The sequence below is a fragment of the Patagioenas fasciata genome, chromosome 3, assembly GCF_037038585.1.
Source record: "Patagioenas fasciata isolate bPatFas1 chromosome 3, bPatFas1.hap1, whole genome shotgun sequence".
Lineage (NCBI taxonomy): Eukaryota > Metazoa > Chordata > Aves > Columbiformes > Columbidae > Patagioenas > Patagioenas fasciata.
The window spans coordinates 124,327,712-124,341,813 of NC_092522.1; the positions used below are offsets into that span (position 1 = coordinate 124,327,712).

The 14,102-nt window shown below is 49.4% G+C and overlaps 1 protein-coding gene across 6 annotated transcripts in view; it reads left to right on the forward strand.

Moving 5' to 3' along the window:
* NCOA1 (nuclear receptor coactivator 1) overlaps positions 1-14,102 on the forward strand; it is a 186,098-nt gene that overhangs the window by 101,543 nt on the left and 70,453 nt on the right. The window lies entirely within an intron of this gene.

Below are 14,102 nucleotides of genomic sequence, written 5' to 3' on the forward strand. Positions count from 1 at the left end.
GACATTAATCATGAAGGTGAAGCTTTGCTGGTTTGTTTGCTTTGGTCAGGGCTGGGTTAATGGTCAGTCCCGATGTCCTGGGGAGCAAAACCTTCTGCTCGTGGCACCACATCCCCATCCCGTTGAGCATTGGTAGGACCTTTAAAAATGGCCAAGTAGAGGTTTGCGTCTTCTCAAAGGTTGGGCAGAGAGGTGGTGGATGAACCATCCCTGGAGACATCCCAGGCCAGGCTGGACGGGGCTCTGAGCAACCTGAGCTGGTGAAGATGTCCCTGCTCATTGCAGGGCTTGGTCTGGATGATCTTCAAAGGTCTCTTCCAACCCAAACCTTTCTCTGAATGTGACAAATTCCCATCCCACCAAGATGAATGGAACCCTTGACCACCTTGCTCTTTTCTTTCCCAGTAAGGACTATTATTGAGAGTTTCTTCATCATCTCTTCTTCTCCGCCCGCTTAAGTCTCTTCACATCTTCACAGCTCCCATTTGCGATCCTGAACATTTTGGCTTTGTCTCACGGGCAAGTTGAAGCTGGAGAGCCTGAGGGAATAAAATGAACCAGCACAGCACAAGTCCTGGGGAGGGCTTAGGAGAAGCAGAGCAGAGGTGGATGGTGGACGGTGGAAACCAGAGGTCTCAGGTGGAGGGGGGACAGCAGAGGATCATTTGTCCTGTTGCTTGCAGTGACTGTTGTTGGGTGGTGCCAGAAGCACCTGCAGATGCTGCCAGTGGTGGGACCATGCAGGAGAAAGCAGAAGCAACCCAAAGCGTTGGACTGAAAACAGGAGAGATGTGAGTAAAGAAAACAAAGTGAGAAGAAAAGAAAGAATGAAAACTGGCCAGAACTTCTGCTCCATACAATCACAACTCTTTTAGACATCTTCCAGTGGTTAGAAGGTCATTAGATATGAGGTCTCAGCCTTCCCACCAATCCAGCTTCTTGGCATTTTTGCTCTTGTCAGTGGTTGTATTTTATATCGAGCCAGCATATGGTGCTTTCATTTCTGTCTGATCCACCAGGGCTCTGGAGTTGGCTCAAGCTCCTTGCTAAAACACGAACGTACGGCTTGATCCGAGAGCTTCTCCAAACAGGGTTCCTCCGCCAGTGAGAAATGCCCGTGGTTTTTGCTGGGCTTGCAACTGAAGTTGACCCAAAATAAAAGACATGGGTGATGGGCATCAGTCGCTGGATTTTAGGGAGGAATTCCGCTTTGCCTCGCTGCAGTGTAAATGGTAATTAAATACACTTTTTGCCCCAAAAGTGGGGAGTGCCGTGGCTGTTTGGGAGCTGCCGGAGCTGCCGTTTCGCGTGGTACCTTCCCCAAAATGTGTGGTTTGGATGCACATCTGGAAGATGACGTTGCTGGACGTCCATCACCGGCGTTGCGGTGGCTCTCGCTGCGCTGCTGGAGTATTCGGTTGGTTCTTTAATCCATTCATTTGAGGTATCTGAGATATTACGCAACTACAGAAACGTATAATAACGAAATTAGGGGGGTGTGTATATAGATAAATCCTAAAAAAGGGGTTTTTTCCACCAGCGCCGTCTCTGCCGATGGGTTTCCCGTGCCGTGGTGCGACACATGATGTGCCGCTGCTTTCTTGTGAATTAAGTGATTTTTACGAGGCCACGTGTGCTCGCGCCGCAGTTTAATTTGCCCTACACGCGAACCTGATGTATTTGTACGCTCTGCCAAATACTTGCTTCTCCCCACAGAGAAAATTGTGTAATTGCAACATGTAATTCACGGGCGTAATATGAAACTAAGTGTGTAATGTTCTGTGACTGCGAGGGAATTAGCCTGATTTTTTTCCCTTTCAGAAGCTGTATAAATTAACCCACTTTTCCTATCAGTTACCGGGAGAAAAGGTTGCGCTCCATGCCATCCTGTTTTGTGTCTTATCTCTGCTGTGAACATTGCTAAGCGATGCTTGTTGGCATCAAGGGAAACTGCTCAAGGATGGCATCTAAATTGTATCTCCATTTCTGGCTTCACCTCGGTTTGTGTTTGCAACATATTCTCGTTATTAGTGCAAAACGATTGCAAAAAAAAGCCTAATAATTATATTTTATTTTTGCATTAAAATAGCGTGGTTCCTGCTTCTGATGTAGAGAAGAACATCCTTTCGCAGACATGGGATGGAACTGTTGTAGCCAGCAAGGGTTGACCCCCATAGAATCATAGAATATGGAATAGTTTGGGTTGGAAGGGACCTTCAAAGTCATCCAGTCCAATAGTTTAGGTTGGAAGGGGCCTTCAAAGGTCATCTAGTCCAATAGTTTGGGTTGGAAGTGGCCTTCAAAGTCATCTAGTCCAATAGTATGGGTTGCAAGGGACCTTCAAAAGTCATCTAGTCCAATAGTTTGGGCTGGAAGGGGCCTTCAAAGGTCATCTAGTCCAACAGTTTGGGTTGGAAGGGGCCTTCAAAGTCATATGGTCCAATAGTTTGGGCTGGAAGGGGCCTTCAAAGGTCATCTAGTCCAATAGTTTGGGTTGTAAGGGGCCTTCAAAGTCATATGGTCCAATAGTTTGGGCTGGAAGGGACCTTCAAAGGTCATCTACTCCAATAGTTCAGGTTGGAAGGGGCCTTCAAAGTCATCTAGTCCAATAGTTTGGGTTGCAAGGGGCCTTCAAAGGTCATCTAGTCCAATAGTTTAGGTTGGAAGGGACCTTCAAAGATCATCCAATCCAATAGTTTGGGTTGGAAGGGGCCTTCAAAGGTCATCTAGTCCAACCTCCCATGTGGGACCCCACCACAAGCCCTTGCTCTGGTGTGTTCTTAAGCAGAACGTTGCCATTTTTACCATCCGTGGGCTAAATTTCCCTCCCTCTCGCTCATCACAGTGTCCTAAAAGGAAGTGGGCAACGAGATAAATTATTATTTATTATTAAAATTATACCCACCAAAGCCTGACCCACCTTCTCAGCGGGTTCCTCACACCACTGCTTCCAAACATATGAACCGTGCGTGATGCAGCCTTGGGGGTTGCCTGGGACCGACAGCTCCAAAATGAAAGAGAATGAAAGAAATCCAAGCAGGATGGCACTTAAGCCCAGATCTTAAGGAAAGACTTCAACTTGAGTGCGTCCACCACTACTGAGACCACCACAACCAGCCCATCGCTTGGCCGATGGTGCTTGTCCAACCCACGTAGGTTGAGTTTTCCACTCCTGTGGATGGCTCCGTGTTTGCTACCAGCAATGGTTGAGTGTTTTTCTTCTGTTTTTTGGACATGGAAATATCTGGATTCAAATGCAGCGTGCGTGCTGACAAGGTCCGCTTTGGGAAAACAGCTGGTGGAAGAAGAAGTTGGAATTTCTACTGGGCTTTTAATGAGGATAAAAAACAAAGCGGTTTTAATACTCTGAGATCTTTACACAGGCTTAAAATACCTGTTTGGAGTCATTTTCAAGGGAAAATGTCATTATCCTTTTAAATGAACTTTTCCCATGGGTGGTGGAGTGACTCAGTTGATATGGAGTTATGACCCATGGGTGGTGGGTTCCCATCTTACGTAGCACCGAGGCATCTATCTTAAATATCTTTGAGATATCTTGGCCTTGTCGTGCTGTTGATGTGAATTTAAGCTTGGTTTTGTCTAAGATCTTGGCCAGAGGGTTGAAATGGAGGGGGGAAGGAGCTACGGCTAAGACCACATGGGCACCTGGATTAACTCAACTCTAGGAAAGGAGCCGGGCTCCTCGTCAAGAAGAACATCATCATACGTAGCTATGGTCGCTTCTGAGCTTTTGAGTCAGGAATTACCTTCTGAGGAAGGCTTAAGAGAAGCTGTAACACATGGTGTTTTAGCAGCAAGCACTTGAGCCGATGCTCAAAGTTGGTGATAATTCATCTGCAGCATTTCAGTGCTCCAGCAATTAATGTGGTGAGGTGCAAGATGGCACCTTCTGAAGGCGTCGCGGGAACTGGTGGGCTCTGTTCCCTTCAACATCAATGGCAGTGGCACGAGGTGGCTCATTCTTTGTAGTTTTCCTATATTTTTTATACTGGGCATGAAGGAAAAGTTTAGTTTCCATGTTTCCTCTTTCCCTTGTGCCAGAGAGTCGTGGTCAATGGGGCGGAGTCCAGTTGAGGCCTGGATCTAGGGGAGTGTTCAAGGGTCAGTGCTGGGGCCGGTATTATTCAATATATTCATCAATGACTTGGATGAGGGAATAGAGTGACTGTCAGCAAGTTTGCTGGTGACACCAAGCTGGGAGGAGTGGCTGACACTGGAAGCTGTGCTGCCATCCAGAGACCTGGACAGGCTGGGGAGTTGGGCGGGAAAATGTAATGAAATAGAACAAGGGCAAGTGTAGAGTCTTGAATGTGGGCAGGAACAACCCCAGGTTCCAGTGTAAGTTGGGGAACGACCTATTAGAGAGCAGTGTAGGGGAAAGGGACCTGGGGGTCCTGGGGACAGCAGGGTGAGCATGAGCCAGCACTGGGCCCTTGTGGCCAGGAAGGCCAATGGGACCTGGGGTGGGTTAGAAGGGGGTGGTCAGTAGGTCAGAGAGGTTCTCCTGCCCCTCTGCTCTGCCCTGGGGAGACCACACCTGGAATCTTGTGTCCAGTTGTGGCCCCTCAGCTCCAGAAGGACAGGGAACTGCTGCAGAGAGTCCAGCGCAGCCACCAAGATGCTGGAGGGAGTGGAGCATCTCCCGTGTGAGGAAAGGCTGAGGGAGCTGGGGCTCTGGAGCTGGAGAAGAGGAGACTGAGGGGGGACTCATTCCTGGGGATCAATATGGAAAGGGGCAGTGTCAGGAGGATGGAGCCAGGCTCTTCTGGGTGACAACCAGTGACAGGACAAGGGGCAATGGGTGCAAACTGGAACACAGGAGGTTCCACTGAAAGAGGAGAAGCAACTTGTTGGGGGTGAGGGTGTCAGAGCCTGGCCCAGGCTGCCCAGGGAGGTTGTGGAGTCTCCTTCTCTGCAGACATTCAAACCCGCCTGGACACCTTCCTGTGGAACCTCAGCTGGGTGTTCCTGCTCCATGGGGGGATTGCACTGGATGAGTTTTCCAGGGCCCTTCAACTCCTGACATTCTGGGATTCTGTGATTTTGAGTTGATTTGGTGCCCTGTGGTTCTTCCAAACAACCCCAGAGCATCTCAGAAAGTAAAACCTAGAAAGACAAGAGAAGCATCAGAAGCTGTGGGTGATCCCTCCATGGTGACGCACGGTTCTTACTGAGCTAATTCGCTTTATTTTTGCGGTGGGTTTTAATTTTGGCTTCCTATTTTCGAACTCTTTTTCCTCGTGGGAAGATTTACAGAGGTAGATGCTGGGACAGAAGTTGAAGGCCGGGGGGGGTAGTAAATCACGTGCGGTGACAGTCGCTGCCCCTCGGAGTGAACTGTCTAATTAAGACAGACACCAGATGGCTACGAGAGCCAGATGTGGGTGAGCACCAGGTAACGAGGAGTTGATTGCAATTAGTGTAATAAGCAGCACATCAGTTATCTCCTGTCCGGTGTGTTTGAGCCGGGGTGGGTTTTTAAGAAGAGCTTGGGAAAACAGCGGAGCGGCACCGTGGATTTCCAGAGGTCTCCTTAGCCATCAAGTATTGATTTCCCACAGCTGGATTATTTGTTTTCCTCGCTCTAAGGCAAAGCCCTTTCCCATATTTTCCCAGTTGTTCGTGAAACGGATCAGCTGCTGGAATTATCCCCTGGCTAAAGGGGAATGGCTGCTGCGGGTCTGCGAGTTGCAAATGTGAGCGAGATGATGGGCGTATTAAAATTCACACCTTCTCTTTGGATTGTCGCCTCTCTACGGGTGATACTTAGTCCGCACGACGTTGATTTATGCACCTCTTTCCCTTCTTTTTTTGTGTGTTTTTAGGGATTATGTGGAGAGCAAACACTTGCAGAGCTGATGTGCAACTGGCCGGTGCTTTTGTCCTTGAGGAATTCACTTGGATTTGTGTATTTTTGTTACCCTATGCAAAGTTCCCTTCAGACGAATAGGTTTGATTTTATGGGTTGTACAACCCGCATTATCTTCCCAAAGCAAAAGATTTCTTGGGGGCAGAAGGTGATGGGGAAGCTTGGATTTGGAGAGCAAAGCTCGTCTTTTCCATGGTGCAGTATGAAGACATTTTGAGGGCTCAGATTTAGAATTAAAAGAAAAATGGGGCCCTGGAAGGTGGGATTAGTGTCCTGTCTCTCCACCCCGTTAGTATGAGGTGCACTCCTCCCCATGGCTGCTCTGCGGAGGACACAGGTCTGTAGGACCTGGGGGTGAAGGACTCGATTGTTGGTGGTGGCTGGCCCACCGTGGCCACCATGGCTGGTTGTGAATCATAGAATCATGGAATCACAGGATGGTTTGGGTTGAAGGGACCTTCCCAGCTCCCCCAGTTCCCCCTGCCATGACAGGGACATCTTCACCAGCTCAGGTTGCTCAGAGCCCCGTCCAGCCTGGCCTGGGATGTCTCCAGGGATGGTTCAGCCACCACCTCTCTGCCCAACCTGGGCCGGGCTCTCACCACCCTCAGCACAAACAATTTCTGCATCATGTCCGGCCTGAATCTCCCTCCTTTAGTTTAAAACCATCACCCCTTGTCCTATCACAAGCCCAGGACCACTCTTATTCCCCATGGGCACAGCACCCTGTTGGGGTTTCCTACCTCATCTTCTGCAGAACCTCCTGCAGCGGTGAACACAGGATGGGTTTGGTTCCAAGAGTTCAGTTTTCCACTGGAATACATTTGCTTTCTTGGTTAGAGACAGGGAGCGAACCCACCATGATCTGCAAGGTGGGGAGAGACCTTCAGATCTGCCTCCATCTCCTCGTTTGGTCCTGAAGAGCAAAGAGCTCCTGGGAGGTTTGGTGCCAACTCATGGTTCTCTGCTGGGTGTGGGGACTTCGCACATCCAGGGTGCCCTTCGCAAGAGGATCCAGAGCGGTTTGTAAATATTAAGTCAATTAATTCCCAGGGAAATATTAAGTCAATTAATTCCCGGGGGTTGCCAGCGCTTGGGGAGCTGCTTGTTCAATAGTCAGTGAAAAAGCAGAAGAACCCTCATGGCAGGGGTGGGACTGGATGGGCTTTGAAGGTCCCTTCCAACCCAAACTGTTCTGTGATTCCCTCTGTGACCTGGGACAAGTCCGCGTCCCCCTGCCGCAGCCCCCGAGGGAGGGGAATAATGAGACAGAGAAGTGAAATTCATCTTCAGAAAGGTTTTAAGCTGTCAAAATGTTAAATCTTTCATAACGTTCATCTCTTGCACATCAGTCGAGTTTCTGATTGCCGCCTTTTAACCTGCATTGCATCAGCGATATTTAAACTGATTTCCCTCGTGGCACAGCAAGGGTTGGGGAATAGAAATGACCTGCCCGGAGCCACCCAACCTGCCGTGGTCCTCTGTTCTCCATGCTGGTGGAAACCTTCTCTTGAAGGGTGGAGGCATCTCATGCGTCCTGCCCGTCCCCTGCCCGGGGAGCAGCAGCTGGGTGCAGATGCGGGGAATTGAGACGCCAAGTTTTCGCTCCACCGCCTCCCCGAGCTGACAGCTTTTATTAGCCTGCTGCCTCCGCGGAGACGGCGATCAGTAAGGTTTCTGCACATCCCGCTTCTTGCCTGGCAAGGAGAGCAAACACCAGCCCACGAGGCTGGATGGACATCGGGACACCGGAGTGTGCTGCGCTCTCCCTAAATTCATCCTCCTCCCAGTCCTGTGGGCTCAGCTTAAAGAGGGGATGTGAGATCAGTGAGGGTGGATCTCCCTCTGCCTTCACCTTGAGGGTGGTGAGAGCCTGGCCAGGTTGGCCAGGGAGGTGGTGGATGAACCATCCCTGGAGACATCCCAGGCCAGGCTGGACGGGGCTCTGAGCAACCTGAGCTGGTGAAGATGTCCCTGCTCATGGCAGGAGAGAATTGAGGGAGATTTAATGGTCCTTTCCCACCCAAACCATCCTGTGATTTGATGATTCACCTCTCGTTTTCCCCAGTGAACATAAATCTTTATTTATCAGCTCCCTCCTCATCCAGCCTTATGACCACAAAAACATGGGCTCAAGGTAGGGTTGCTTCAGCCTCTCCTGGTGACCTTGGGCATGTTCCATCCAACCTTGACTTGAGCACTCTAAAATGTGGGCATTGTTCTAGGTTTAAGTATTCTAGCTTGAAAAACGGGAGAATACTGCTACTGCAATCTTGTATTATTTACTAATTCTTAAGTTATCTTTTTAGTATTTGTTGTATTTCCAAGTATTTTCTCCTGATTGCTGTGCTTTGAAGAATATGGTCTTCAAACATGGATTAACAGATGAAATGTTTCATGTGGATGAGGTTTTTGGGGACATCGATTAGAGGTGGACTCAACAGTGGTAGGTTAATGGTTGGACTCGATGATCTTAAAGGTCTTTTCCAACCAAAACAGTTCTATAATTCTATGATTCTGTGATTCTACGTCATTGTTCTTGTCGTAACATCATTTGGTGTCACAAGGGGACGTTCAGGGTGGGTAATGGGAACCAAGACAAACCCAGTTGCTCATCCTTCCCAGTAATGCGCATTGGGTTGGGTATCCCAGAGGGTCCATCTGGCAACATCTCCACCAGGCTTGGGCAGATGATGGACTCACAGACCAGGTGAGAGACAGGAGGAAACAAGGCAGGGAAATTGGGGTGAGTTTCCAAGAAAAGAGGATTTAGTTGGAAGACAGATGTCTCTGCAGGCTGAAGCGATGCCATATGGACACTGGGATATGTTTCCTCCCCCAAGGATTGTTGCACAAAACAGATGTGACATTTTTTTTTGGACAACTTCAGCCATCAAAAAAACCAACTTTTAATCAGGACTTTCCATCTCTCGTCTTATTTTCTGGAGGGTGAGGTCAGAACCCCAAACCTGCCCCCACATGCAGAAGGTGAGCGAGTGACTCACTCCTCACCCATTGCCTCTTCCCTCTCCACATCACAGCTCTGGCGTTTCTTCTGTAATCTGAAAAGTTAATAAAATACAGAAAAATGAAGGTTTGTTCTGCCCCCGGCGCTGAGAGGAGCAGCTGATGATGAACTTAGAGGGGAACAATATAGATGTGTCCTTGCGACACTCCAAGTATGTTCTTAATTGCTTCTAATTGAGACTGCGTACGCACAGATGGGTTATATTTTGATGATAAATAGCTGTAATATAAGGGACTTTTCCAACATTGTTGCGTGCTTAAAACCAATCTAATTGTTTCTCAGTATGTTAGTGTTATTTTGTAAGCATTTTTTGGGGGTCAAATTCATCCAAAATGTGGGAAATGCATTTTAGAAATAGGGAATTCTGTTAGAATGAAGTATTTGGTGGGCAGTTCCACCTTCCACGCTGTCGGTTCAAATCACTGGGGCTGTTTGTGTGTGCTAGAGGTAGCGATGCTCTTTGGGAAGCTATTGGAAATCCGGAGAGCAGAAGCATTAAGCCACAATAATTCACATCCCTTTTTGTTAATGCGGAAATTGCATTCATGTCACGATCCCCAAAGCTGGGTTGGAATATTGATGTTGGCTGGTGCTTTGTTCTCCATGTCAAGGCTCTGGTCTCTGCTGGGATATTCGTTAACACTGCAAAAGTCAGCATCTTCTTCAGGTACCCGCTCCAGTCTGGCGTCTTGAGGGATGGATGGAAGAGGAGAAGAGGTTCTCCTGCCCCTCTGCTCTGCCCTGGGGAGACCACACCTGGAATCTTGTGTCCAGTTGTGGCCCCTCAGTTCCAGAAGGACAGGGAACTGCTGCAGAGAGTCCAGCGCAGCCACCAAGATGCTGAAGGGAGTGGAGCATCTCCCGTGTGAGGAAAGGCTGAGGGAGCTGGGGCTCTGGAGCTGGAGAAGAGGAGACTGAGGGGGGACTCATTCATGGGGATCAATATGGAAAGGGGGAGTGTCAGGAGGATGGAACCAGGCTCTGCTGGGTGACAACCAGTGATAGGACAAGGGGCAATGGGTGCAAACTGGAACACAGGAGGTTCCACTTGAATATGAGAAGAAACCTGTTTGGGGTGAGGGTGTCAGAGCCTGGCCCAGGCTGCCCAGGGAGGTTGTGGAGTCTCCTTCTCTGCAGCCATTCAAACCCGCCTGGACACCTTCCTGTGGAACCTCAGCTGGGTGTTCCTGCTCCATGGGGGGATTGCACTGGATGAGCTTTCCAGGGCCCTTCAACCCCTGACATTCTGGGATTCCGTAAGAAAGGATAGCGTTGGAAATCAGAGGTAGTTTCATCTGCGTGGCCATGGGCAGGTCACTTGTACTTCTTCTCCATTCCTCCTCTCTCTTTTTTATTTTCCCTTCTGATTAGTCTCTTTGAGACTAATTAGTCTTTGGTGAGCAGATGCAGTGATGCATCAGGAGGGACCAGGGTCTAGTATTCTATCCAGGTCTGTGGACCAAGAAGCAGGGGAGCAACAACAATGTGGAGATGGAGAACCACCTCTGAGAAGCTCCAAACCTTTGGCCTTGCTGGTGGCTGTAGCTCAGCCCTGGTTTAGCTGGAGCTCAGCCCTGGTTTAGCTGGAGCCGGGAGCTGCAGTCGGCATCGCAGGCGCTGTTTTGCTGAACAAAACCCTCCACGTTTTGGGTTTGCACCATGTGGTGTCTCTTTGGGATGAGGCCTCATCCATGTGCATCTGGAGGAGGGCAAGAGGCCAACGCTCTTTGCATTGACGCAACACTTAGGTCTTGATCCTGCTGTGGTCAAACATCAGATACATGGGGTGAATTTGGGGGTTGCCTTGTGCAGGCACAGGGGTTGGACTCTGATCCTTGTGTGTCCCTTCCAACTGGGGACATTCTATGAGTCTGTGATGTCCTACAGAGCTTCATTGAGTGAGCAGGACCATCAGGGACACCAGCAACATTTTATATTGTTCCTTACTATATATATTTTTTGGTGGAGGAGCAATCGGTTCAGCAGAGGTTTGCACTGGAGAACCCCTGCATTAAACCTGGAGAGCGCATCCCTCCCCAGCCTGAACTAATTAGCTTCTGTTCATTACCATCCCATCTCCTTCCTCTGCCTGTTTGGCTTCCAAAGCCAGCAGAATATTCACATTTTTACAACAAGCCCGTGTTTAGAAATCAGGGCTCTGCCTTTCACCTCGCAGGAGACGTCCCCTGGTCGTGCCCTGACCCACCGGGACTTCCAAACCAAGTCACCCCCGTTATTTTTAGACCAAATGACATTTTTCAACTTGTCAGCCCTGGCAAGTTTTGCTGTAAAATAAACGACTTTTACAATAAAAAAGAAACATTGAGTGTATTACATCAAGGGCTTAACTCGAGCCAAGGATTTCAGCTCAGGCTGCGATGTTGTCCTTAGTTCACCTCTCTAGGACATATGGTCGCTCTTACCAACCCACGGCCCTGCAGTGGAGCATCCTGGTGGGACGGTCGGCTTTACCTGCCCTATCACCGCGCAGTTTTCCTTTTAATTCAGTTGCCAAGAGGAAAGATCAGGACCTGTCAGAGCATCAGCACTTCCAGACACTCAGTGTTTTGGTGAGAGCAAGTTAAACCTTAAGAAGAAGGTTTAAACCCCGGGAAGCTTGGCTGAAAGCTCAGCAACCCCTTCTCACCCAGAGCAGATGATGCAGCACTTCTAGTTTTCCAGTCTCTAAATTTTTCAAGAGTTTGCTGGTTTTCCCCCCTTCCTTATATTTGCTTTGGCATCGTTCCTTCTTGCCAACGCGCCGAAGACGCAGAGGATGAACCCGGATCCCTGGTCCTGGCTGCCTTGCTGGCACTGCTCAGGGTTCCTGTGGACGAGCTCTCGTGCCTGCGGCACCGATCGCCTGCGCTGATCTTGCTGAAATGCTTTCAGGAACCGCGTTCGCCTTAGCACCGGTGACACACGTGTTAGCAGAAATGCCTGTGTGCTGCTGAAAAACAGGCTCTTTCCCCATAGCACAGATATGTCACTTATTTTGGAGTGGAGGTGTTCAGTGCTGATGGAGGTGGGTCACTGGGGAGCCAAAATGTGTAGCACCCCATGGACTACTCAGTTGTAGGAGAGAATGAAGCTGGTAATGCTGGTTTTCATCAAATCACAGGATGGTTTGGGTTGAAGGGACCTCCAAAGCTCATCCAGTGCCACCCCTGCCATGACAGGGACATCTTCAGCAGCTCAGGTTGCTCAGAGCCCCGTCCAGCCTGGCCTGGGATGTCTCCAGGGATGGTTCAGCCACCACCTCTCTGCCCAACCTGGGCCAGGCTCTCACCACCCTCAGCACAAACAATTTCTGCATCATGTCCGGCCTGAATCTCCCTCCTTTAGTTTAAAACCATCACCCCTTGTCCTATCACGAGCCCAGGACCACTCTTATTCCCCATGGGCACAGCATGCTGTTGGAGTTTCCTACCTCATCTTCTGCAGAACCTCCTGCAGCGGTGAACACAGGATGGGTTTGGTGCCAGGAGTTCAGTTTTCCACTGGGATACATTTGGTTTCTTGGTTAGAGACAGGGAGCAAATCCACCATGGTCTGCAAGGTGGGAAGAGACCTTCAGATCTGCCTCCATCTCCTTGTTTGGTCCTGAAGAGCAAAGAGCTCCTGTGCTGAGGACCCAGAGCTGGACCAGCACTGCAGGGGGGTCCCACCAGAGCGGAGCAGAGGGGCAGAATCCCCCCCAAATCTGCTGCTCACGGGGCTGGGGACGCAGCCCAGGACAAAGGTGGTTTCTGGCTTTTAATACAAACACTGGGGTCTTCAAGCAACCAGGGAGCAGAAGAGATGCTCACGGCTGTGTCCACCCCTCTGCGCTGCGCTGGGGTCAGGAGGAGCTGGTCTGCAGGTGTGATTTGGGACTCTGAGCACTTTCAAAAGCTGGTGAGACTCAAATTGAAAATAATGGAAGAAATGAAGTACTTAGTCCATTTACTCTCTAAACCTCTACCTTCTTGTCCAGGATCCCGTTGCTTTATTTGTCGGAGAATGTATCTTCCCACAATGATACACACTTCCAAAATCATAAAATAACGAAAGAATTTGGAAGGGGCATTATCCAATATTGGATTATTGTGGTTACTGAATGAAAAATCACTGAATGGCTTTAGAAAAGCATTGGAAGCAACACGTAGAGCTGATATGTTTTCTGGAGAAGCTCCGTGCCTTGTTTACCGTGTTGTATGAGGTTTGGTGCTTAGTCCCATGTAGGCAGTTGGAATGGTCTGGCTGAGTTCTCAGCTTGGAGAGTTTCAAGGTCTTTGGCCAAACCTCTTTAATAATACCCAGAAAGATGCTTTAATTTGTTTTCTTGCCTGTGTTTGGTTTACACAGTATTTTATTCAGTTAAATCAAAATGCATAATTCATTGTTAAGGAGAATTCACACATGGGATATTGCAACGTTGAAGTCCTCGTGACTTCTGGACCTTGTTTATTTGCTTGAAGCTCTTGTTTGCCACAGCGTGGAGTAGTTTACCCAACATCTGTTGAAATTACAGCCAAAAATAAGGGTGAAATGTCCGTGTGTCGGTGAGAGCTGGAACCCAGGAGGTGCCCAGCGTTGGGATGGGCCAAGAACCGGCCATGGTGGGAAGGTTGGGGCCAGGAGGACCATGCATTGGTGGCACTTCAGCAGGAGGTGGGGACAGGGTTCGTGGGAGGGTGTCACATCCCATTAAAGAGATGAGTCAATTTGCAGCTCTAATTAAAGCCCGGGCCGTGTGCTGAGGGGAGAGGAGGTGGTGGGGGAGCAGGCACAGGGACACAATGCAAGGGTTGGAGCGTCCTCCGGCAGCCGTGAGTCAGGAGCCGGGGGGAGACGGCACAAGATCCAAAGATGGGCCGAAGGAGGAGGAAACGAAATAAAAGCAATCAAACACATGTAAACAAAGCATTGGAAGGGGCCTGTGTTTAGATAGTTGTTAAAATATTGTAAGGCCGGGAAGGTAAAATCAGTGGGAATATGGGGAAGAGCTCAGTCTGTGACATAAGGAAGATGGTGCTGGTGTGAGGGCTTGCTTGGCCAAACGGTGACCAGGGGACACCGAAAAGAGGGTGATGCGATCTCGTGGTGTCTTCCCTTTGTGCCATTTTCTTCACAAATGAGGCATCGATTCAAGAAGAAAGATTTGTGTTAGGCTGGTTACCTCTTCAGAGATCGCTTGGTTGC